Source organism: Helianthus annuus, chromosome 11 (assembly GCF_002127325.2).
Source record: "Helianthus annuus cultivar XRQ/B chromosome 11, HanXRQr2.0-SUNRISE, whole genome shotgun sequence".
Taxonomy (NCBI): domain Eukaryota; kingdom Viridiplantae; phylum Streptophyta; class Magnoliopsida; order Asterales; family Asteraceae; genus Helianthus; species Helianthus annuus.
This window is the reverse complement of record NC_035443.2, coordinates 111372700-111399953: the sequence shown is the minus strand read 5'-3', so window position 1 is coordinate 111399953 and position 27254 is coordinate 111372700. Positions and strand designations below refer to the sequence as shown.

Genomic DNA, 27254 nt, shown 5'->3' with positions numbered 1-27254 from the left:
AAAGCCGACAACTAGAATATCAAATATCATAACAGAAGGCATGCAAACATAATTACCAAATAACCGATGTGTAACACAAAATCAGACAAGGACTTGTACTAACCGCGATGAATCAAGAGAGAAATCTTGATCGTTCCTTGAGGGTTACGAGGTCACACGGCTGCCGCTAGTAGGGGAGGTGTCTAGGGTTTTAGTATCTTGATAACAGTTTCCCCTAATCTAATATATATATTTACGCAACAAGTTTGGGGCCGTAATTGGGCTTTGGCGAATCAAGGCTCGGCGAAACACCTATGTTTCGTCGAGTCGGTTAAATGACAAATAAATTCTGTTTCGTCGGGCATTACGTGATTTAGTCTAAGCGTTTTAATAATAATTCTAATATTATTTTCTACAACCGTAAGTAATCACATATATGTAAAATGACAATACGCTTCATTATCACAGAACATGTACAGTTATAAGTCAATAAGTCAACTATCAAACAGTCAAAGTCAACGTGCATTAAATACAAAAATGAAAGTCGAAAGGTCGAGTTGTCACAGATAAGAAGGTAAAAGGTGCTAAAGAATTTTATAAATCAAAATGTTGGTGGGACAGATGTGTTCCAAAGTCACCCAAGGCTGGTGAGGCTTGGGTGGACATTATGTTTGATTAAAACACCGGACTTGCCGGAGATCCCAAGTTTATATCGTGGATCAGGAATCGGCATCTTTCATGTTTTTATAGGAAGTTTTTGAAAGTGTTTGTAATTGTTAAAATTTTACAGGTTAAAGGACTATGCCGGAGCTTCCAGGTTGGTAAGCGAGGAACAGGTATCGGCATTTTTCTTGAGGAATTTACTACGGTAATGTCAATCATGCAAATGGTAAAAAGGTTTGTTTGTGTTTGTTTTACAAGTGGTTAGATGAAATTGATTGTGCATAACTTGTGCATACGGTAAATCAAGGACATTAATTTGTACTTGCATTTTCCTACAAGCAATTAAGAGACAAGATGATGAACCACATCCCCGAACTTAGTATTGATATACTTACAAGTGGTAAAATCAACCAAACTTATTTTCCGGAAAAATCATTTTGATTAAAACAAACTTAAGTGTTTTGAAATCTAAATGAGAAAATAGTTTGTTGATAGGGGGAGTTCTGATTGTTTATGCCAAAGTGAATGGCGAATTGAGGCGATTTGATATCGGTTGTCATGTTTCTGTACAGTTTGTTTTCAATTTTCGTTAATGTGTTTGCATTTTAGGGGGAGTAGAAATTTCAGAAAATCCAAAAACATTAGAAAATTTGAAAAAGACAAAAACATGATAAAATCCAAAAATGAGTTTGTTGTGAAAACAGGAAATGATAGTACATCAGCGGACTATCACAACATGCTAAAGATTTGAAAAGTTTAAAAGTGTTAAACAATCTTACTGTGGATGTGTTAGTAGATTTTTGCACATTTAATAAACTGTGACGAGATATAAACCTAAATTTCAAACTTGCTTGTTCTGTGGGTTAACACAAACTTGGATATATAGGTAACCCCTGAAATCTTGTTTGAAAGGTCCCTTATTCTGAGATACTAGGTCTTTATGCTCAGTAATATCTGGGGTATTATCCCTGGACTTCTGCTGTATGGAAGTACTGACCTAGTCCCCGGATAATACTTTCTGCAAATGCTTGAAAAAGCGCCGCCCTCAGCAAATCGATGAAACAATAAAATTGATAGTCATTGCTGTTGTAAAAAAGATCCTCTAAAGGGGACCCACCAAAAGTCGAGCCGTCATCTCTCTGCTGAACGGAAGTTCTGACCTGAGCTCTCACGGTTTCACACCTAACCCCTTACAGATATCATCTGTGTTATACTCACCTGTAAGACTGAATATTGGGATCTGGATACGGGAGTATATTCAAGTAGTGGGTCACACGGATAAGCTTAAGTGTTTAAAACATTAATATCGTATCTCGGATCAGTTGAACTTTGTGTGAAAATTTAAGTGGACCAATATACTGACAATCTAGGTAAATCGTTTAAAACTTAAAATTAAATGAAGCTTAACGGTGTTGGTGATTTGTCTCATAAGCTGATATGATCCTCTTACACAAACTCACAAAAATAATGTTTGTAAATATTTCTTTACTGCATTTTATTTCTCTTATGTCAAAAATCCAAAAAGATTTTCAGTGTGTTTTAGCATAAATTTTTGAAAAATCCAAAAAGATTTTCGACAACTGGTATTGAAAAGTTGATTTTCAAAATTCCGAGTGCTAAACATGATGAACAGATGGTTTGGGAGAGTGTGTTGTTTTGAAAATAAAATGATATATCTTCAAGTGGTTCTTCAAAGATTAACATTGTAAAATCATTATTTGAATGTAAAATGTCTGCAAGTGACTCATTAGATCTTTACATGTTATCATCGGAAGTTTTATTTTTGGGTAGAGGATGTGCAGGTTTCGAAGTGTTAGAAAACCAGGTTCCGATACCTGAAGACTTTGTGATTACAACATGCCAGACTGCGATCCCAGCATTTCGAAAGGGGGAGTCTGAAGTCATCCAAGTAAAGATTGTTCGTGGAGAGTCTGTTGATGATGATGAAAAGAGAAGAGAAAGATTTGAGGATGCTTACACTGTGTGAAAGACTGAAGTCGTTGAAGACTCGACACTTAAGACTCGTCAACATCTAAGGGGGAGTCTGTTGGTGCAATCATCTGTCGACTACGTCTTAATATCGAGTCTCGATCTCGTTGCGGATCCGATCGGGCATGACATCACGAGTGACATCACCAAGGTGACATCACAAGTGATGTCATGATAAAAAAAATACAATGTTGGCCGTTTGAAACCACAAAGATATACATGTCCATATAAGAAAATTAGATGAGGTCCAATAGCAAGCCACCATTCAAAGGTCCAATGAGATAAGTTCACAAGAAGACAAAAGGTTCATGATAGTCAACATGATGGATCGCTTATTTGGAAATATGATGGTTCGCTTATACAACAAAAAGAGGTTCGCTTATTTGGATTTTAGTGGTTCGCTTTTGTGGCTTGTGTTATTTCGAGTGAACCAAAAACTCTATAAATAGGATCATTGTCAATTCATTTGTAACATTGTTCAGATCTGATACCGAGGTATTGTCGGTGTTCCTTGTGAATGTAAACGCTGTTAAATCAATATACAAGAGGTTTAAAGTGTGATTCTAGCTGTGTACACGTCCGTTTCTTTGTTTCCGCCTCTGAAACAGATTTGAGCTCTTTCGAACGACTCGTTTAGGTCGAAATCGATCCTACAACTTCGTCTTGTATCGAGTCTTGGTATTAGATTGTTAGATCAGGGCACGTTTTACGAGGAAACAGGAGATTGTATGTATTTTAGGAGATAGTTTCACTTATATGGTCATAAGCAAATAGGTTCGCTTATAGTGACATAGAGAGGTTCACTTATGTGTCAACAATACTTTCGCTTTTATGTCATCTAGGAGGTCCGCTTATTCGTACATGTATGTTGAAGCGGATCTCCATGTACTATATATAGGTACACACAAGCGAACCAAAAGAACACGTCTTGAATACTCGTACCGAAGTGCTGCCGGATCGAGATTTGAATGTAATCAGTGTCAAATCAGTACAAAAGGTGTTTAAAGTGATTTGCAAGCGGTTTCTACGTTGATTACTTGTTTTCCGCACCTGTAATTGACGAAAACTCCTCTGAACGACTCGTTCGGGTCGAGACACGATCCTACAAGTGGTATCAGAGCTTCAGGAGGAGGAGTTCTGCAGAGAATAGCTGGAATTCGTCAAAATTTCTCACTTCTACATCTTCTTTCTTCACTTCAGAAATTTTCACCGGTCAAAATCAGCTCAAAATCTCACGGATTGTGCGTAATCAGATATAGGCAAATCCTGGAAAGTTTGGTGTTAAAATTCGGTTTAAAAATGGGTCAAAACTACTCGTGAATAGGTTCCGCTTTTACGGTCACTTCATAGATCCGCTTCAAAGAACGTGTTAGTTCCGCTTATTGTTACATGTTATCAGGAGTTCCGCTTCAAGAGGCACATATACTTTCGCTTTTGTGTCACCATATCAAGAAGTTCCGCTTCAAGAGTTCAAATAGTTCCGCTTGAGTGAACGTATTAGGTCCGCTTATTGTTACAAAAGTTCAAGAGATCCGCTTCAAAGTTCAGTTAGATTCGCTCTTGTGTCAAAGAAGGTTCGCTTATTTGGACCAAATAGTTCCGCTTATTTGAACTAATTAGATCCGCTTGTTTGAACACAAGTAGGTTCGCTTCAGTGAACAACTTTCAGTTCCGCTCTTGTGAACAACTCTGGTTCGCTTTTCTGTCACATCAGAGATCCGCTTTTGTGAACATTTCAAACAATCCGGTTCGCTTATAAGGGCTGTTGTGAAATTTGATAAAATTTGAAAATGGACGAGGAATTTTTCAATGCATTCGCTACACCAGTTACCCCAATGAGTGTTGTTCAAAACACGATGTTGGAAAACGAAACGGGAACAATGCAAAAACCGCCCAAACTATTGAATATCGAGGAATATAAAGGATGGCAAGAACGGTTTGAAAATTGGGTACAAGCAAACTACTTGGATGCTTGGGAATGTGTGGAAACGAAGTATGTTAGAACAAAGAACGACGATGATGAAGAGGTTGCGATTAAAGATTTGATTGGAGATGATAGGAAGAAATACAAAAACGAGAAAATGATGCTAAGTTTGCTACACCAAGCCATAAAGGAAGATATTTTAGTGTTATTGCAGCATAATGGGAGTTCATATTCGATCTGGAAAGCGTTAAAATCAAAATTTAAAGGAAGTGAAGAGATGGTTAAAAAAAGAAATCACTTTTAAAGAAAGAGTTTGATTTATTTCGTGGATTGAAGAATGAAACTACAAAAGAACTCATTGAACGATATTGTAATTTGGTAATGTGCATGAAAAGATTGAGCATCACAAAAACAAATGATGAACTGATTGAAAAATTGGCTGATGCATTACCCTATGAAACTTGGGGAATGTTTTTGATGATGTTGAGAAACAAAAAGGGGTTTAACGACTTGACATTGAGCAAATTCATTGAAAAGTTAGAAGCTCAGGAAATGGAGCAGAGAAAGATTGTTAGAATGAAAGATTTTGATGGTGAACAAGATATTGGATTGTATTACAAAGCAGGGGTGAACGCGAAATCTACAAATCTATCTCCAAAAATAGAGACTGCTTTCAATGCCAAGAATTCTCCTGGAGATTCATCATCAGGATCAAACAGCAAAACAAGTTTCACCTCATTTCCGTCTTTTGATCCAAACATTTCAGCAACGAAAAATGGGAGAAAACTTCAGTGCAATATTGTTTTAAATCTTGAGAGTAATCAAGATTATTCTGAGGAAGTTGCAAAAAGTCAAATGTCTTTGTTAGGAATGGTTTTAGAATCTTATAGTTGTTTTGTTGCAGGTCGTATCGGAAATCCAATGCTAACCAAGGAAGATTACGACCAGATAGATGCTGAAGAGATGGAGCTGATGGACATAAAATGGTGTTTGGCTAGCGTGTTATGGAGAGCTGAGAAATTCAAGCAGATCACGGGGAGAGATGATCTTCGTGAGGCTAATGTTTCTACTTTAGGTTTTGACAAATCTAAAGTTATTTGTTTTCGGTGCAGGGAGAAAGGTCACTTCAAGAGGGAGTGCACTAACCGTGAAGCAAGTGGAGCTCAGAATCCTTTCAACAACAACAATGATTACTATCGGAAAGCCATCTATCACCAAGTTGGTCAACAATCATCTCAACAACATAAACATCAAGCTCAAACTGCACATGGAAGAGATGTGATTGAAGATACTGGAAAAAGAGCATGTGTGGTTAATCAAGATGAAAAGAAGTCATTCAACTGGGATAAATATATTCCAGATAATGGAAAAGCTTGTTTGATTGATCAAGAAGACGAAAAGTTACCCGAGGGATTTAGCTGGGAGAATTTCTCCTGGGATAACTATATTCCTGATCAAGCTACAGCTCATACAGCTTTTGTTTCCAGAATTGAAGAAGACAGTGATAGTGATGATGGCACTAAGTATTATGCAAAAAGAATGGCTGAACATTTGAAACAAATGGCAGAAACTGATAGAGAAGATGAGAAAGTCAAGAAGAAAAAGAAGAAAGTGAAAACACCGGTGAGCAGTGATGATGAAACAACTCCAGTGATTCGAAAGAAAGTGAAAGTTCCAGAGTTCAAGATTGAGGAAGATGCTGTTGCTAAGAAGAGTCCAATAATTTGTGAAAATTGTGAAGTTGTGAAGAAACACAATAGTTCTTTGATTCACAATATGAACAGATTAAAGGAATCTTATGATGTGCTCAACAAAGCGATGAACATGTACAATAACACAAGTGAAGAACAAGCAACTACGATGAAAACACTTCAAGGAGCTTTCATGGTCAAACAAAAAGTTGTAAACAACTATATTGAGAAGTGTGCTGAACTTGAACAGAAATTGGAACTTCAAAGAATTGAAACTGAAAGAGTTAATCGTTTATTGAAAAGTTACTCATGTTCATCTTATGTCATTGACAGTATTTATCCGACAACTGAGAGCTTGAAGGCATTTGAGGATAATGATGTAACTGAAGAAAAGAAAGTTTCAGAAGAAAAGGTTGATGAAAAGACTCCAGTGAAGAAGATTAAGAAGAAGAAAGACACTGAAAAGACGTCATCTGGTAAGAACCAAGGTGTCAGTTACAACAGATGTCCACCCCCGCTGGAAAATGGATATCTGGCTAGAAATCCAAATGATGAAAGAGTAAAAAAGGAAACAAATTTACAGTGGGAGTCGGAGTCGTCAGTCAATCTACCAGATAGTATTGATGTTGTGTTTACATCGTCTGACACTGATCAACAGTCTCAATTGATGAAGAAAGTCGTGGATCATGTGTTAGAAAACGATGACATAGAGGAGTCAAAGTCGGAGTTTGCGTCAGAGTCAAAGTCTGGGTCAAGCACTCCATGTCAAACAGAAAAACAGGACAAAATAGTTTATGATAGAAAATTTTTGTTATCAAAATCTATTTGGATGATGGATTGTTCAAAGTTGCATACACTTTGAATGATTCTGACAAATTATATTCTGATGAGGAATTTCCAATAAGAGGTTTCAAAACTGAACTGATTAAAAAGGTCTTTAAACTCAAAGAAATTAATATTTCTGAAATAAAAGACTTGTGTTTTAATGAAAAACCTAATCCTTACACCTCAAGAGTACAACAAAGATTAAACAAGAAAAAGAATTACAGTTCTGGTTCAGGTTTCCAAAAGAAATCAAACCATAACGGTAATTTCAAAAAGAAAGGTCTTGGTTTTATTCCTACAGAAAAACAGAAAAATGAAAAATATGTTCTTGATTTTAAATCCAAAATGAAATTAGTTTCAGGAACGTCATCTGAAGAAGAAGAAAAGAAAGATTTCTGGAGGCAGTCAAATATTGAATTCCTTGCAAAGAAGCAAGATGAATTGAAGAAAATGGCTGAGGAGAATACAGATACGAGAACCTGTTTCCGGTGCAACATTGTTGGACATATTGCTAGAGATTGTTCTAAAGCAATACAATCAAAACAGGGAGTATCTCGTAAACTCAAGGAAAGAGTAGTTGAGTTTGAACCACCAATTGATAGAACAAAATTGTTTCAAGATTCTATTTTTGAAATTGGTGAGAGTTCGAACAAGTTTTACAAGAAGAGAGCTAAATCTGACAATCAGAAATGGGTTGTTAAAAAGGTTGGTGAAAGCTCTAGCGATGATTCTGATAGGTTAAAATCAGAGGAGCTATCTTCGGGCGATGAAACTGATTCCATAAAATCAGTTGAGCCACAAGTTGTTTCAAAATGTGAAGCTGATGTAAAAGATGAAAAATCAGTTCCGATTGTGAATGATGAGGAGTTTCCATCACTTCGGCCTGAGAATTATAAAAAGAAAATTGGTAAAACTGAAATTTCTAACCAATTTTATAATGATAAACAGGAATTTGATGCTGAGAATGTCTTTAACCCCAAGGTAAAACATATCTTTGGAAAGATGATTGACCGAAAAGTCAAAGGGGTTAAAGAATTTTATGAGAAGAAACTGAAGAAAGATAATGTTGAACCATCCCTGGTTTGTGACTGGGATGGTACATATTATGAACAGTAAGTTTCAGGACTTGCCGGAGCTCCCAGGTTGGTAAGCGTGGAGCATGAATCGGCATCTTTCTTGAGATTGATTCGGTAACGTCAATCATACATATGGTAAAGAGGTTTGTTTGTATTTGTTGAACAAGTGGTTAGAAGATTTGATTGTGCATTAATTGCATATGGTAAATCAAGGACATTAATTTGTACTTGTATTTTCCTACAACTGGTTGGAAGACAATATGATGAACCACAACCCCGAACTTGTTATTCATAAACCTACAAGTGATAAAATCAATCAAACTTATTTTCCGGAAAAACCATTTTGATTAAAACAAACTTATGTGTTTTGAAATCTAAATGGGAAAATAGTTTGTTGATAGGGGGAGTTCTGATTGTTTATGCCAAATGAATGGCGATTTGATGTGTTTTGATATCAGTTGTCATATTTCTGTATAGTTTGGTTTACTTTCATGTTTCTAGTGGGTCAAGAGCTTAGATAGTTTTCAAATTTCTTTAATGTGTTTGCATTTTAGGGGGAGTAGAAAATTTCAGAAAATCCAAAAACATTAGAAAATTTGAAAAAGCCAAAAACATGATAAAATCTAAAATGAGTTTTGTTGTGAAAAAGAGGAAATGATAGTACATCAGTGGACTATCACAACACGCTAAAGAAATGTAAAGTAAAAAATGTGATAAACAATCTTACTGTGGATGTGTTAGTAGGTTTTCGCACTTTTAGTAAATTGAAACGAGATATAAACCTAATTCAAACTTGCTTAATTCGTGGGTAACTATTCTTGAATATATGGGTAACCCCCGAAATCTTGTTTGAAAGGTCCTGTATTCGGAGATACTAGGTCTTTATACTCAGTGATATCTGGGGTATTATCACGGGACTTCTGCTGTATGGAAGTACTGACCTAGTCCCCGAATAATACTTTCTGCAAAATGCTTTGAAACATAGCATCGCCCTCAGCAAGCTGATGAAACAATAAAATTAATAGTCGCTGCTGTTGTAATCAAAAGATCCTCTAAAGGGGACACACCAAAAGTCGAAGCCGTCATCTCTCTGCGTATACGGAAGTATCGACCTGAGCTCTCACGGCACTCGCACATAACCCCTTTACAGATATCATCTGTGGTATACTCACCTGTAAGACTGAATATTGGGATCTGGATACAGGAGTATATTCGAGTGGAGTGATACACAATTAAGTTTAAGTTTCTAAAACATTAATATCGTATCTCGAATTAATTGAAATTTGTGTGAAAATTTAAAGTGGACCAATATACTGACAATCTAGGTAAATTGTTTAGAACTGAGAATGTTTAAAGCTTAACGGTGTTGGTGATTTGTCACAAAACTGATAAGATCCTCTTGCACAAACTCGCAAAAATATTGTCTGTAAATATTTTATTTCTGCATTCTTTTGTTTTACAAATGGTGTCGGTTATTATCTTTCAGAAAATCCAAAAAGATTTTAGTGTGTTTTAGCATAACTTTTTGTAAAATCCAAAACGATTTTCGACAACTGATATTGAAGAGCTGATTTTCAAAATTCTAAGTGCTAAACATGTTGAACAGATGGTTTGGGAGATTGTGATGTTTTGATAAAATGATACAATTTCAAGTGGTTCATCAGTATCTGATTGACTGATTAATTTGTGAAAGTTTCAGATATTGTCTATATGCTCAAATGTTTGTTATAAAACTTATGTTTGTGGTAGAGTTTTATTCAGGAAAAGTCAATATTTGAGGGGGAGTGCATGTTGGAGCTGAGGAACTCAAAAGATGTCAACATCAAAGTGAGGAAGTTTGTTGGTGATAAAAGAGAAAGAGATGAAGATAGATAAAGAGAAGCCCAGAGACTGATCAAGACTGAAGACGTGAAGACACAGCATTGTCATGACTCGATAGTCGACTCCGTCAACATCTGAGGGGGAGTCTGTTGGTGCACTACATCTGTCGACTTCGTCTTGTCTCGAGACTTAGTATTAGATTGTTAGATCAGGGCACGTTTTACGAGGAAACAGGAGATTGTATGTATTTTAGGAGATAGTTTCGTTTATATGGTCATAAGCAAATAGGTTCGCTTATATTGACATAGAGAGGTTCGCTTATGTGTCAACAATAGTTTCGCTTTTATGTCATCTAGGAGGTCCGCTTATTCGTACATGTATGTTGAAGCGGATCTCCATGTACTATATATAGGTACACACAAGCGAACCAGAAGAACAAGTCTTGAATACTCGTACCGAAGTGCTGTCGGATCGAGATTTGAATGTAATCAGTGTCAAATCAATACAAAAAGGTGTTTAAAGTGATTTGCAAGCTGTTTCTACGTTGATTACTTGTTTTCCGCACCTGTAATTGACGAAAACTCCTCTGAACGACTCGTTCGGGTCGAGACACGATCCTACACTTAACTATATCGTCATCAAGCCAGTGGACTATTTGTGAATAAATTTCATTCTATACCTGTTTCTCAAGCTCCCTTGCCCACACCTCTGCTTCTTCACGTTTTTCTTCTACACGTCAAAGCTGAAATAAAAAAAGTTTAAAAACTTCTTAATACTATTACTTATCCATATTCCATATAATAATATAAATAGAGGCCATTATAAGAAGAATAGCATTCCACAATAACCTCTCAACTGACATGCAGGTATTGGCCTGATGATTGTAACATCCACGAGCCGATTCCCAATCCACAAAAGCAAACTGGTATAAACTTCAAAATATGACACATAGAACACTAAATTGCTTTCAGCCACATAGCTAAAAGTAAATCATACACAAATTACCAGTAAAATTAGCTTCATATTTACTCAATTAAACTCCAAAAACATAATATTTATAGCATCGATACCAGTAAAATTACATAATATTTACTTAGTTAACATGATTTCATGATATACGTGAATACCATCACCATAAGATTTGACAAACAACACGTTAAAATGAAAGGCAAGCGCAAAACTATCTTTACAGTTATAGCACATACATCAATTAACCGGAAAAACTGTGCATATGCAATATGATCTAATATTTATCAACAAAGATTAAACAAAAAATCCATCCTTAACACTTAACAAAAAGAAATAAAACAAATAATTCAAATCATCATTCATGATAACAATAAGTAGTCCTAGTTTTAACAAATTTATTTAAAAAAACAGCACGGAAGTGATTCAAAACCAATTAACATTACTAAATGACCGTTATGTGGCTTTTCTTTATAGACGAAATAACTACAGCTATAGTTATTAAGTTCATTCAAAGTTTAAAACTATTACCTTGAAGAGAATACAAATCAAATCGGATGATGTATAGCTTTCTAAACAAAACTTAAACAAAAAAACAATTTAATTTAATTACTACGAATCACTCTTCTAGTAAAATCACCCATCAAACATAGATATATAGATGCATGGTACTACAAATCGAACATATAGAAGCGGACTAATAATCTAATTTACAGATATGACCCAGTCATATATATCACCTGACCCAAAACATGTGACAATATGCTATAATCAGTCAAAGAAAATTGTTTAAATGGAATTGTTTTCAATAATGGGTGATTTAAAAAAATCACCTGGAAAGTCGTAGGGATGGAGCCATCTTCTGCTGCAAACATGGACTCATAAACAGCAGCTGTCGCTAGAGCGGTGTCCCTTTTTAAGAACTAAACCCATTCATGCAAAAATAACATATATGTAAATATAAAATGAACGGCTGCAAGACTGGAAACAAAGTAGCGAAGAAATGGATAACGAAAATTCTTACTTTGATTCTATTTACAAGCGCATTAGATTCACCCATCGCCCGCAAATGTTCTATTAGCGACATCAGTAGCTCCAACCCCTTTCCCTACAAAATTAAAAAAAAATGTAAGTTTATTTAATGGCACATAACTTGTGTTTTAAGAAAAAAATAATTCTTGCAAAAAACAAAGCCGTGATTTCCATTGCCAGCATCCACAGTTACAATAAATGATCCAATTAACCATAATTCTGTTAATCTTTCTGAATCCGATATTTGTTTATCAAAAATCGAAAAGCACAGGCAACCAATCGCCGATAAACTTAACAACATTAACAGGGGCATGAACATACCGACAATGGAAGGCCAATCCCTAAATTCCCTCTAGCAAGGATACAATTAACTCCAATACAATTAACATGAGTGTAAGCACTTACCCCAAATTTGGCCGTCGATTAACAGATCTGCGTTTGGATCGGTCACGAGACGAACCATGGAATCTTCGATGAACAGATCTGCGACTGTAGATCATTCTCTGTAATATCTATTATCTGCGTTTGGATAGGGTTTACTTCATATCGGCAGCTGACGGCTGAAGGTAGGAGAGGCGGCTGAAGGTAGGAGATGAAGGTAAGAGAAGGTTTGCCGTTTGGGAGGATTTTTGTCTCATCAAAAAAACCTAGTTAGAATGAGGAGAGACGCGTATAATGTATTAAACATGACACGTGTTAAAAAATCCTGTGTGGCAGCACTGGGTTAATTTATTAAGAGAAAAACAAAAAAAAGGATGGGCTAAAACAATGCCAAGTGTACAATCATTTTTATTTATAAGTATAGAGATATCTACGTTTGGATAGGGTTTACTTCATATCGGCAGCCGACGGCTGAAGGTAGGAGAGGCGGCTGAAGGTAGGAGATGAAGGTAGGAGAAGGTTTGCCATTTGGGAGGATTTTTGTCTCATCAAAAAAACCTAGTTAGAATGAGGAGAGATGCGTATAATGTATTAAACATGACACGTGTTAAAAAATCCTGTGTGGCAGCACTGGGTTAATTTATTAAGAGAAAAAAAAAGGATGGGCTAAAACAATGCCAAGTGTACAATCATTTTTATTTATAAGTATAGAGATTGGCCTAATAAGACAATGGAGGAATATAATAAACTTCAAACTAAGGTGCACTGTAATAGCGTATAAACTTTCTGATATCTTATCTTAAATCGTAAAACTATATTGTATCTTTTTCTTTATTATGATGTTTGAAAGGTTTGACCTTCTTTGGTACGTAAATAGGTGATCTACAATCTACTTGAAAAAATCATCTGGTCATTTGGAACTCAGAGAGGACCCAGAGCAGGGGATAGTTGTAGCTGGGCTAAGATGTATCAAGGATAAAACATCTTACTTGTATAATTGTGTTTTTAAAGCATTAATTTCGTTTTGTAGTTTGTTGTGAATCTAGTAAGTCTAATGGTTTCAGGTCAACTCAGCTGATAAGATTCTTGAGCTTTTAAATGTCGGGAACAGTAGGCGCAAAACTGATAACACAGATGCCAACGAGACATCATCACGGTGAGTCATACATACAAGTGGTGAATGTACAGTTTATTATTTTTTTTGTTCTAAGTGTTCAGAGTATACATGTTGCTTTTTAAAATAGGTCTCGTGCAGTTTTGGAAATAACTGTGCTTAGAAAACAGAAAAGGAAATACTGTAGTCAAGTTATTTGGGGGTAAACTCGCACTTGTGGATCTTGCTGGGAGGTGTAAATATAAACTTTCTCCATTTATACTTTTCTATAATTTTAAAACAATTTGATTCTAAAGTATACAAAAAATGATGCAGTGAACGAGCCTCTGAAACTAATAACGGTAGCCAGAAATTAAGAGACGATGCCAATATAAACCGATCACTTCTTGCTTCTTCAGGAAAGAATTAGTATGGCCTGAATTGGTATTGATAACAAGACTTTCCTATGCTCCTCAAAATGATAAAATATTTAAAAAAAATGTGAATTTATAATTTTTTATCGTATCTTGCTTCTTCAGGAAAGAGTTAGTGTGGCCTGAATTGAATCAATTGCTTCTTGATGAAGACAACAAGACTGCTGCCACTCCTTACACAACTGCCATTCCCGAATACCGAGTCGTGTTTCATGAGAAACCTGATACGTTTTCTAAGAATCATAGTCAAACTAATGATTATACTGTTCACGATGCTCAACATCCATGCAAGTATTACATTTGTTCTATTACTCATTGTTTGTCTTCTAACCTAATCACATATCTTTATAGCCTTACTTATAATTCTAATATGTTTTAAAGATCCAACGTGGTTGTTAAAAAAGAGCTCCATACCCCTGAATCCGATCGCTCCTGCACTTATCTTGAATTTGACATCTCTCACACTGGACTATCGTAAGTTATTGCACTCATGTGAATATTTTACAATACTATACTCAATCTACTTACTAAACACTAATGGTTTTGTATAAATTTTAGATACGAAACTGGGGATCACGTCGGTGTCTACTGTGAAAAACTTACGTGAAGTAGTGGAGGAAGCTGAGAAACTGATAGGATTACCAACAGATACTTATTTCTCATTACACACTGATAACGAAGATGGAACACCACTCAGTGGACCTACATTGCAGCCTCCTTTCCCTCCCTGCACTTTAAGAAAAGCATTGACCAATTATGCAGATCTGTTGAGTTCTCCTAAAAAAGTAACACTATATTAAATTAAAATTTGCATATGCATTGCAGTCAACCCTGCTTGCTCTAGCTGTGCATGCTTCTGATGCCACTGAATCGACTACAATTTCTTGCATCTCGTGAGGGCAAGGTTTGTAGTTTCTTTCATAGTTTCATACCAATATCACTCATTAATTTGGGTTTTTTATTGGTTATTTATTTTTTAATATTTTTGTTCAGGATGAATAAAATGATTTCGTTAATCTGACCCATAGAAGCGTAGAAGGCTGCTGACGAGGCAAAAGCTTGATTTGGACACATTGATGGGGACCATCACACACTCTTGAACGTGTATCATGCCTACAAATAAAATAGTAAGTAATTATTTCTTCTATATTGGTTTTTATGCCAATTTTTGGGATTTATTTTTTTTTTGAAAAAGAAAAATAAGTTTTTATTGAAAAGAAAGTTTCGGTTGAATGACAAAGCTTAAGCTTTGATTTTAGGTTAAAGAAATAATTGAAGCGTTTTGCACTGCTTTTAACCTTAGCATTGATCTGAGCATATGCATATTTATTGACAGTTGATGGTGCATATGAACATCATCTAGAAGAGATTCAATCCAGAACGGGCTCAAAGGCACTGTAGAACTAATAAAGCTGATATTTTATCTGTTGCACCATGATTAGTTAGTTAGTTAGTTAGCTGACTCGTGAACTATATCTAATCATATGAACTGTGAGTAAGTTTCCTTTTTTATGATGCAGGATAAAGATTCCCTATCCACTTCAATGGGGTGCAATTGTAAGTACATTTACGCGATCATAACTGGGTCAATGGAGCTGTATTTGAAAAAAACTACGGGTTTATGCGGGTGGAGTGCGGTTGTTAAGTGCAGATTACGGGTCATCAGAAGGGTGGATCGGAGCAAATGTAAACCCGAGTTTGCCACCAGAGATGACATCTTACACAGTGCTTCCTAACATTAGGTATTTTGAATACTTACCATTAATAGAGTTTAACGAGGCAGATTTGGTCAGGCCCGAACCAATTGGCTTAACTTATGTCCGACTCGTTGAAGAATATGAGGTTGTGGTCACTAATTTTGCGGGTTTGTATCGGTACCGGCTAGGAGATGTGGTCAAGGCTATCGGTTTTCATAATGCGACCCCGAAACTTCAATATATTTGTAGGAGAAACTTAATGCTCAATACCAACATCGATAAAAACACCGAAAAAGATTTACAGTTATCAGTTGAAGCAGCTTGTCACACCCCTATTTTCCACGTGTCACCGGTGGGCACGGTGGGGGATTCCGTGACGTAGTTGATATCGTCATAGACAAACATACAAAAATATAAATGCACAGCGGAAGCAAAGAAAGATTTATTTCAACTTAGAATATTGTAATATTCAAGTATCACAAAATAGTCGAAATAGATCCACAGGCATATTCAAACAAAAAGGAAACTTCATTTCAACAGACTTCATGCATCCTAAGCTTGCGAGACTTCTATGGATGCTTAAGGAGTGACCAGCCTATTACGCGTAGTACCTGCACTTAGCCTTTTTGGAAAATACGTCAGTTTACACTGGTAAATACAATTTAACTGACTCATTTAGAAAATGTTTAAAATTGATTTAAATGCCCGTGGCATAAAACTTTTTATAACTTGGGATAATTATTTGCTTAATAATCTTGTAAAAGAATTACATGTTCGTTATGCGTTCAGTGGCCCGGGTCGTGCCGGGTTAAAGATTAATAGACACACCACTTAATATAATTCCGCCGCAAGACTTCTCTCGACCGGCGATTATACTTTAATGAAATGCACTACGGGTGTACGCCTACACCCGTGTGCTAAGGTCGTGGCCATTCTTTAATGACACCAAGGATATCCGGGACATGGTCATTAAACACCCAAAGGCGTTAAACAAACAAAACAGCATTTTTAAACGGGTTAATTTGACAACACTTAGCCATCAACTGGTTAAGGTCAATTCCCCGACCAAGCGGTATTTTATATACCGTACCCCAAGCCCGTACAGGGAAAATAAGTTAAACGTATTTACCTGAGCAAAGTATAAATCAAAAACAGCGAGTGCACGTTGCTTTTACTGGGCTCCTAGATCTGGAAATTAAGGTTTTAATAACCTATTAGAATCCTAACGGGTCTTAAACTTAGACCGGTTAGTTTTATATGAAGATTACGGTTTTAGACGCACAATAACGCGAAGACCATTTTAGAATATGGTATTGACCCAACAAGCTTGCATGCTTGTTTAATATGGGTAACATGATCACATTTTGTATTTTGAGACCGAAAAGATATGGTTTGACCCGTTTTGGCTAAAATGGGTAAACTAGTCACCTAAGCTGATCCGAACGCGTATAGTGCGTAACGAGTAACCATAAGAGTCATATACATGTTTCTGAAGTCAATATGCCTAAAATATGTTGTGATATCATAATGATACCTTCCATTATGCCCCAAATAATTTTAAACCAAAACTATGCCTCATAAGGGCGTTTTGGTCATTTTATATGGTGTAAAAAGGGTTGAAATAATAACCTGAGTTACAGGTCTGATTAAATTAGTAAATATACTTAACTTACTAAGTTATAACAGTAGGGTATCAAATTTATGTGAAATTTATTACCTTTTACCTTACTATGCACCGTAGGGGCATTTTGGTAATTTCACATGTGCCTAAAAGGTCAATTCTGGAATTCTGAGTTCAAAACATTTGCCTACTGTTTAAAATATAAAAATTTACTGATTACATCAGTAGGTTCAATCCCTCAAGCTTAATAAGGTTCTAGTGCACCCTTATGCGTTAAAATGCTTAAAAAGGCGATTTGGAGCCATTTCCGGGTTTTCTGTAAAAAGCTTATATTTTTAATATTTCAGAAGGCTCAAAATAATTTATTTATCATAACAAATCAGTAGAAATTGGTTTGGGGTCAAAAGGATTTGTAAAACTCATTTTATGGCTTAAAAGGGCAAAACCGGCATAAACCGAATTAATCTTAGAACACTAAGTTATGCTCAGCCTAAAAATAAATAAAAATCACCAAAAATCCCAAAATATTATTTTATAACAGTGGGTAAAAAGTTTGGTATAAAAATTTGGGTTTTGATAGGCTATATGCAATTTAATCCATTTAATTAGTAAAGAAGCTCTTAATTACGCTATCGAGCATAACTCTTAATCTAGACCTCAAACTGACTTTAAATTTTGGGTGCAAGTTTATAAATCAGTAGCTAAGGTGCCTACCCTTTTACATTTTCAAAAATCACATTTTAAGGTCAAATGGGCATAATGGTCAACATATAAGCGATTAACGGAAACATGCATGTGAATAGGATATCTAATGAACCAAGTAGTATAATCTCAGAGAGTTATACTAACATGCAAATAGGTCCAAAGAAAGCTCTAAGGCAATCCTAAACTTGGCTTAAACGGGTCAGAACTGATAGTCAAAGCAGAAGTCGAACTTTGCGACTTTCGGTCCTAAACCGAGCCTAAACTGAAAATTGTCGAGTTGAACATGTTGGAACATGTTCTTACATTAATTACCAAGTTATTTTAATGATCAAACAGGTTGCATGTATCCTACATTGCTAATTATGCATTAATTCGCAAATAACCTTTCTGTTGACTTTTTATAATAAGCTTTGACTCGACAATTAACATAGTTAGAGTGGGAATCTGGAAATACCCTTTTAAGGGTTTGTTACCCACATAATTACCTACTTAAAGGTACTTTTAATTCGTGATTTGACAGAGCACGTTTTAATTAATCACGAAGTCAAACCTTAATTATGACGGTTTGACTTTTAGCTAATTAACTAAGCTAAAACGAATTTGGAAGGGTTAACGACACTTACAAGAGTCCTAATTAGGATTAGAGATGCTAAGGATGAGTGCTTGCTGTCCAGAGAGCTCCAGAGAGTATACTTGTGAACTTTTGAAAGTGGGTGATCAAATGGTTACAACCTCAAGTCCCTTATATAGTGAAATTGATCTCCCAAGATGGTGCCAAACAAGTCTACACTTGTTGTATGATCATCCCACATGTCCCTAATGCATGAAAACTGGTTGGGGCAGCCCATGGTATGCAAAACAAGCCCCTTAAGTCGGTTACACAGCTTTTACAGGCATCTGTCCAAGAATTCTGATGTTGGCAGTCTGATGCGGTCCGCTTGAGGTTATAGGGGGTTCTAACGCGGGCCGCCTGGACCGGCAAAACCTGCCAAACAAGTTTCAAAGTTTGCATTTTCAATCCCTGGTCCTTTGTAACGTGGTTTTAAGTCCCTAATTTGCATTTTCAGCCCTCTAACTTGATTTTTAAGGGCCTTGGGACTTTTTCTAACTTGGTTAAGTCCTTGACTAACCTTGTAACCACTCATAAGGCCATAGAATTCAATGTTGACGCTTTTAACCCCTCGAACACGAATTTGATCATAACTTTCTCATACGATAACGAAACTTTATGAAATTTTAACCACCTATTCTAGTGAGTATATTTTATCGTTACAAAGCTTCGGGTCTACCAAAAGGTCATTCAAAGGTATACTTTGCACATGTTGACACTTTTAGCCCCTGTAGTTTGTAACTCCTCACTTTCTTTCATATTTAGCTTCGTATGATCCATGATTTATTCGTTGGAAGGTATAAACATTATGTAGGGCTATTTTAGAATATATTTATCCATTGTTGACACTTTGGACCCTTATTTTCACCTAGTTTCCCCGTTTGTCAACTTTAGTCCCTCCAAAGTATTCTTCCTCACGTTCAGAGCTTGTGACACGTGTTTATACATTATTGGGCATAAATTTTCAAGGTGTTACATCCTCACCCCCTTAAAAGAAATCTCGTCCTCGAGATTTAAGGAAACAGATGAGGGTATTTCTCTTTCATTGTGGATTCTAGCTCCCACGTGTATTCAGGACCTCTACGGGCATCCCACTTCACCTTGACAATAGGCACGAGCTTTCTTCGAAGCTTCTTTACCTGTCGATCGACACAGGTTTTTCCACAAATTTTAGGCTCTCGTCTATATGCACATCTGTGTGTGGTATGACTAGTGACTCATCAGCTAGACATTTCTTCAGATTGCAGACGTGAAATACATTATGAATACCATCGAGCTCTTCAGGTAAGTTTAACTTATAAGCCACAGATCCTACACATTCGATGATCTCGAATGGTCCTATATACCTTGGGCTTAACTTACCTTTCTTACCAAATCGCATCACCCCTTTCCAAGGTGATACCTTGAGCAAAACTTTATCGCCAACCTCAAACTTGAGAGGTTTTCGCCTTTCATCCGCATAGCTCTTCTGCCTGTCTCGAGCAGCTTTTAGGCGGTCGCGAATCTGGACAATCTTGTCCGTTGTCTCGAAGACTAAGTCAGGACCTGATAATTGAGTATCCCCTACTTCTGCCCAACAAATGGGCGTTTTGCACTTCCTACCATATAGTGCCTCAAAAGGTGCAGCCTGGATGCTGGTATGGTAGCTATTATTGTAGGAGAACTCGACCAATGGCAGATGCCAGTCCCAACTACCTCCTAGATCAATTACACATGCACGCAGCATGTCTTCCAACGTTTGAATAGTATGCTCACTCTGCCCATCCGTCTGAGGATGGTAAGCCGTACTGAAATTCAATTGGGTGCCCAGAGACTGTTGGAAACTCTTCCAGAAATGAGACGTGTATCTAGTATCCTGATCTGAGATAATAGATATTGGTACGCCATGTAAGGACACAATCTTATCCACGTACAATTGGGCTAACATGTCAGAGCAGAAGGTCTCTTTAATGGGTAGGAAATGTGCGGACTTAGTCAGTTTATCAACTATGACCCATATAGTATCATTTCCCTTCGGCGTCTTAGGCAATTTGGTGATGAAATCCATCGTCACCATTTCCCATTTCCAAGTGGGAATCTTAGGCTGTTGTAGCAAACCAGACGGCTTCTGATGTTCAGCTTTGACTTTAGCACACGTCAAGCATTTAGCTACATAAGCAGCTATAGACTTTTTCAAGCCTATCCACCAATAATTTGCCTTTAAATCCTGGTACATCTTATCAGCTCCAGGATGAACGGAATACTTGGAACTGTGGGCTTCTTTGAGGATAATATCCTGTATTCTTCCATATACAGGAACCCATATTCGTCCATTCAATCTCAACATTCCGTCCTTATCGTAGGACAACTGTTCTTCAGTCACCCCTAATTTTTCCTCAGGATAGTTAGCTTCCAACACAGCTTCCTTTTGTGCAGCTAACAACCTTTCGTTCAAACTATTCTTAATTTCAATGCTCTTGGCATTGATTCTTATCGGCTGTACTCTTTCCTTCCTGCTCAAGGCATCCGTGACTACATTGGCCTTGCTTGGATGGTATCTTATTTCACAATCATAATCGTTCAAGGTTTCCATCCATCGTCGCTGCCTCATGTTCAAATCCTTCTGATTGAACAGGTGTTGAAGGCTCTTGTGGTCAGAATAGATCACACACTTTGTTCCATATAGGTAATGCCTCCAAAGCTTAAATGCAAATACAACGACACCCAATTCCAAGTCATGGGTGGTGTAATTCTTCTCGTGCACTTTCAGTTGACGTGACGCATAGGCAATGACCTTGCCTTTTTGCATTAACACATAACCCATTCCGGTGTGTGATGCATCACAATACACCACAAATTCTTCCATACCTTCAGGTAGAGTCAACACTAGAGCGTTACTCAACTTTTGCTTCAAGATATCAAAAGATTCTTACTGCTTAGGCCCCCAATTAAACTTAATATTCTTACGTGTTAATGAATTTAAGGGCGCAGCAATCCTTGAGAAATTTTCAATAAAACGCCTATAGTATCCAGCCAAACCTAGGAAGCTACGAATCTCTGAAGGCGTCTTTGGCTCTTGCCAGTTCATAATAGCTTCTATCTTTGCGGGATCCACTTGAATTCCACGTTCGCTCACAACATGTCCAAGGAACTAGACTTCGCGAAGCCAAAATTCACACTTTGAAAACTTGGCATAGAGTTTCTCTTGATGGAGCAGCTTAAGAATGCATCGAAGATGCTTCTCATGGTCAGCTTGGTCCTTCGAGTAGATGAGGATGTCATCGATGAAGACGATGACAAATTTATCCAGATAAGGCTTACATACGCGATTCATGAGATCCATGAATGCGGCAGGTGCGTTCGTGAGCCCAATAGGCATCACTAGGAACTCGTAATGACCATAACGAGTCCTAAACGCGGTCTTATGTACATCCTCCTCCTTGACCTTCAATTGATGATAGCCCGACCTGAGATCTATTTTGGAGAAGTAACTCGCTCCATGTAGCTGGTCGAATAGATCGTCGATTCTAGGCAAAGGATATCTGTTCTTGATAGTAACCTTGTTTAGCTCACGATAATCAATGCATAGACGCATTGATCCATCCTTCTTTTTGACGAACAGAATTGGTGCTCCCCATGGAGACGAACTAGGTCTAATGAAACCTTTAGCTAGTAAATCATCTAGCTGTGTCCTTAATTCCTTCATCTCCGTTGGTGCCAATCTATATGGTGCTCTGGCCACTGGTGCAGCTCCGGCGATGATGTCAATCCTAAATTCCACTTGCCTATCTGGTGGCAAACCAGGTAGTTCTTCCAGAAAAACCTCGGGATATTCAGAAATGACTGGTATGTCTTCGATCCTGGGCTTCTTCTCGTCAATGGTTACTTGTGCCATATAAATGACACAACCCTTATCAGGCATCTGGATGCCTTGAGCATAGCCACTTGCTTAGGCAATCCATGTTGGGTATCTCCCTGAATAGTGAGTGGCTCACCAGACGGAGTCTTGATTACTACCTGCTTCTTGTTGCATACAATTTGGGCTTGGTTATGCGATAACCAATCCATACCTATTACTACATCAAAGCCTGCTAGCTTAAAGGGTAACAAGGATAAAGGAAAAGAGTGGTTCCTAATGGATAGGACACATCCGTCTAATACAGTCGAAACTGTTTCTATTGATCCATCTGCTAATTCCACTTCATAGTTCATACTTAGGGTTTTAACAGGTAGTTTCAATAATTCACAGAACTTATTATCTACAAAGGATCTATCCGCCCCAGAGTCAAACAATATCCTTGCGTAGACATCATTAATGAGAAAAGTACCTGTTATGACATTGTCATCCTGAATAGCTTCCTTCGCATCCATGCGGAAGACCCTTGCATTAGTCTTCTTTCCCTCCTCTGCTTTCTTTGCAAGTTTCGGGCAGTTGGGTCTAATATACCCCTTCTCGTTACAATTGAAGCATGTGGCATCCTTAAGTTTCTTGCAGTCTATTGCCTTGTGATCTGGGGACTTACAGATTCCACACGCCTTTGGCTGGGATTGCGATCTTGACTCAAGCCTGCATTTCCCAAAGTGGTGCTTCTTACAAACCTTGCACCGGGGTTTATCACTCGATTGATGGTCACCCTTCTTAGATTCCAACCCTTTCTTCTGGTCGTTGTTTCCCTTACGCTTCTTATCCGAGCGTCGCGAACCATCATCTTCGCGTTTCCGTTTCTCGGCATCTGCAGCTCTCAGGGATCTCTGTCTAACTGCGTCTAGTGTAAGGGACAGAGATATGTCAGCTACTGATCGAAATGTAGTGGGCCGAGAGGCCTTGACGCTTGCTTTAATTTCTGGGGCCAGACCCCCAATAAAACGGGCTATCCTCTTTGGTTCAGGCGTCACAAGGTACGGAACTAGCCTCGACAAGGTATTGAAACTTGTGAGATAGGCCTGGCAGTCCAGGTTCTTCATCACCAAAGACAAGAAATCAGACTCTATTCTTTCGACCTCGTGCTGGGGGCAGTAATTCTCCTTGATCAGGGCAACAAATTGTTCCCAAGACATGTTGTACAGAGGTACCTTTCTGGTAGCTTGAATTAACGACTTCCACCATGATAGGGCTTCACCCTTGAAAGACTGTGACACAAACTTCACAATATCTTTTTCAGCACAACCACTTATATCTACCACCATGTCCATTTCATCTAACCGCGTCATGCAATCCACTACCCCTTTCTCTCCAGTAAAATCTCGAGGCTTGCATGAGATGAAGTACTTATATGTGCACCCTTTGACATGAGGCTTGTCATCCAATACTAACCTTTTGGATGGAACGCTGTTTTCGTTGGAGGAATGTCTGTCATCATCTTTCTTAGATTCATTTTCCTTAGACTTTGGTGGAGTAAGTGGTGGCTTGCTGTGACCTCCCGAATGGGTCTTGGATTTGATATGTAGTGTAGACAAGGTCCTGCTATGGGTCCCACTGTACTCACTGTACTGCCTTTCTAAAGCCTTTGTAACCGCATCATCTACAAGCGCTTTCAGCTCTGCGCCAATTAGCTGTATTTTCGCATTATCGTGATTCTCTACCGGACGACTGTTCACTTCGTCCGACCCCGCCATGTAGCTTCAATTGCTACATATAGATAATGATAGGCAAGGTTTTATTTAGAAGCTGTTACAACATTTTATATTTTATTAACCATGGTTTTATATAGCCATTGCTGGTTAATTTATTAATCAAGTATTTATTCAGGATCTTTTATATTACAATTAAGAATTAACATATAACTTAGTCACGAATACAGTGTTAATCTATAACCCAGATTCTTACAAAATCAAGGTATTAGGGTTTGAATCACAGTTCATTACCCTATTCTAGACAGTGAGTTACAAACTCCAACTGTCTCTTAGTCCCTAGGACATTTATATATATATATATATATATATATATATATATATATATATATATATATATATATATATATATATATATATATATATATATATATATATATATATATATATATATACATATTACCCATAGGCACTTCATCCCCAAGGGATGGTTATTTACTTACAGAGAATTTTAAATTAACCCAAATTTTCAAAGATGGCCTATGTGACTTTCACTGCGTCACAGTTTGCCCAGCATGTCAACATACTTACAGATGTCAACAAAATTTGGAATCTTTTAGACAGGTTCTACCATCTTGGCCATGTCTGTGACGACACGTGGCTAGGTTTTACCCCTAAGATTCTCTTTTTAACATAACGCAGATCAATCCTAAGTTGAGATGTTAATTATGGACCTGAATCTAATTATGGAGATACCATCTTGGCCTTGTCTTAAAATGACACGTGGCTAGGTCTTGTCCCTTTTTAGATTTTGCCATTTTATATTAATGGTATGTCTTCTTTATTTTAGGAATGTTATTTTCATTTTACTTTTTATTTTAAGTTTATTCATATACTTATTTATAATAACAATCATGAAAATTTAAATGCAACATTCCACTAATAAAGATTTAACAGTACAATACTTGCCTTAAACGGGACTTCTACAACATAATATGCCCACGCAGGGGCGAAATACAAACAAACAAACAAACAAACCCACGCAGGGGTTAACTAAAAGACATGCCCACGCAGGGGCAGAATACTGAAAGACAAGCCCGCGCAGGGGCTAAATACAGAAACAACAAGTCCACGCAGGGACTGACAGACCCTTGAAGAAGCCTTGCCGCTCCCTGCGGTCTTCTCGAACTTCTTGTTCGACCTGGTTCAACCTATCAAGAACCTCCTGCTGACGTTCCGGCGGAATAAGCTGTGGCTGCGGCGGCTGGTACAGCGGTTGAGGAGGTAGTGGTTACTGGTACACATATGGAGGGTACCCGGTAGTCCATGGACCACCATAGGGCCCTTCAGGGTGTCGAGCGTTGTAATCCCACGCCTCCTGGTATGGGTCCACAGTAGCATAGTCGAACTGGGTGTGAGCCGGCTACTTAAAAGGGTTGTACGCCGCTGAGCCGGCGTAAGCAGGTATTGGGTTGTCAAAACCCAACGGAGGTGCCATAGGCACTGAGTTGACCTCAGGAATGGGGTTTGATGAACCCCCCATTTGTGGTTCTTCTTCTTCCTCCTGGAGTGGCGGATAATGACTGCCACTCGATGGTTGGGGAGTGCTGATGCGGACTCCCCGTCGCACGGACATCCGTGCGTTTGACCTTCTCCGCCTTGGTGGCTCCGGAGGTGGTTGTTGTTCCACTGGTGGTGGTGGTGGCGGAGTGACTGCCACGAAACAAGAATCCTGTGAAGGATCCTGTTGTTGTTGCTGCTGCTGCTGCTGATACGGGGAGGAGTGGTGAGAGGGGGTAAAATACCAGTCAATGTTTCGGAACCTCTCCTCGTAGCTGTCCGGACCACGACAAGGTGATCCGTGAAATGAAGACCCATCTGAGATCTCGATGGGGTGGTTTGGTGTTCCGGATGCTGGTTCCACGGGGTCCGTGTTTTCATCCATATCGTCAGCATGGTTTCCTGAGAAATGATCCTCAGGTCCTAGTGGGTTGAATCCCACGGGTTCTAGAAAAATGTTGGCCGGGTTGAAACGGTTTTGGAAGACTGGGGTTGGGTCGTCAAAGGAATGGTGAGAATTGGACCTTTGCAATGGTATGAAAGAGGGTGGTTGATCATTGGGCTCATTCTCTGATTGGGGCCCAAAGGAATGTAAGTATGAAGGTGAAGAGCTGAGGGAGACTGACCGCCTCCCGGGTTCAACATAGAGCCTCCACGGCTCTTGTGGGCTCGTACTCATTGTAATGGAAGGTGTTCGCCGGTGTGAGGGCCCGGCTTCGTGATCGTGGCTCGTGAAAGGAGCCTTTCCTCGTCCGTGTCTCATTCGTGGCGGCATGATTTCGACCTGTCAACGAAAGATACAGCAACACATATATATAAAATAAAATAAAGACAAAATGAAATAAAACAAAACAAAGTTTGTCCTATGTTCTTTGTCTAGACTCGGAACTCGAGGAATGTGCATTTATTTAACTGAGATTAAACACAGAAGGCTAGTGTTTAATTCACTCAACGTTGGCTCTGATACCAACCTGTCACACCCCTATTTTCCACGTGTCACCGGTGGGCCCGGTGGGGGATTCCGTGACGTAGTTGATATCGTCATAGACAAACATACAAAAATATAAATGCACAGCAGAAGCAAAGAAAGATTTATTTCAACTTAAAATATTTTAATATTCAAGTATCACAAAATAGTCGAAATAGATCCACAGGCAGATTCAAACAAAAAGGAAACTTCATTTCAACAGACTTCATGCATCCTAAGCTTGCGAGACTTCTATGGATGCTTAAGGAGTGACCAGCCTATTATGCGTAGTACCTGCACTTAGCCTTTTTGGAAAATACGTTAGTTTACACTGGTAAATACAATTTAACTGACTCATTTTGAAAATGTTTAAAATTGATTTAAATGCCTGTGGCATAAAACTTTTTATAACTTCGGATAATTATTTGCTTAATAATCTTGTAAAAGAATTACATGTTCGTTATGCGTTCAGTGGCCCGGGTCATGCCGGGTTAAAGATTAATAGACACACCACTTAATATAATTCCGCCGCAAGACTTCTCTCGACCGACGATTATACTTTAATGAAATGCACTACGGGTGTACGCCTACCCCCGTGTGCTAAGGTCGTGGCCATTCTTTGAATGATGCCAAGGATATCCGGGACATGTTCATTAAACCCCCAAAGGCG

General features: G+C 38.0%; 2 long non-coding RNA genes and 1 pseudogene across 2 annotated transcripts; 2 read left to right on the top strand and 1 right to left on the bottom strand.

Moving 5' to 3' along the window:
* Window positions 1-11655: 11655 nt before the first annotated feature.
* LOC110892073 lies at window positions 11656-12016 on the bottom strand. Its single transcript, XR_002565809.2, has 3 exons — window positions 11959-12016; window positions 11768-11857; window positions 11656-11674 (listed from the first exon to the last, which is right to left on the bottom strand). It is a non-coding gene; the product is annotated as an uncharacterized LOC110892073 (long non-coding RNA).
* A 2237-nt stretch (window positions 12017-14253) lies between these two features.
* Window positions 14254-14474, top strand: LOC118484003. The gene is made up of 2 exons (XR_004872542.1): window positions 14254-14348; window positions 14433-14474. It is a non-coding gene; the product is annotated as an uncharacterized LOC118484003 (long non-coding RNA).
* A 944-nt stretch (window positions 14475-15418) lies between these two features.
* Window positions 15419-27254, top strand: part of LOC118484049 — a 31824-nt pseudogene continuing 19988 nt past the window's right edge.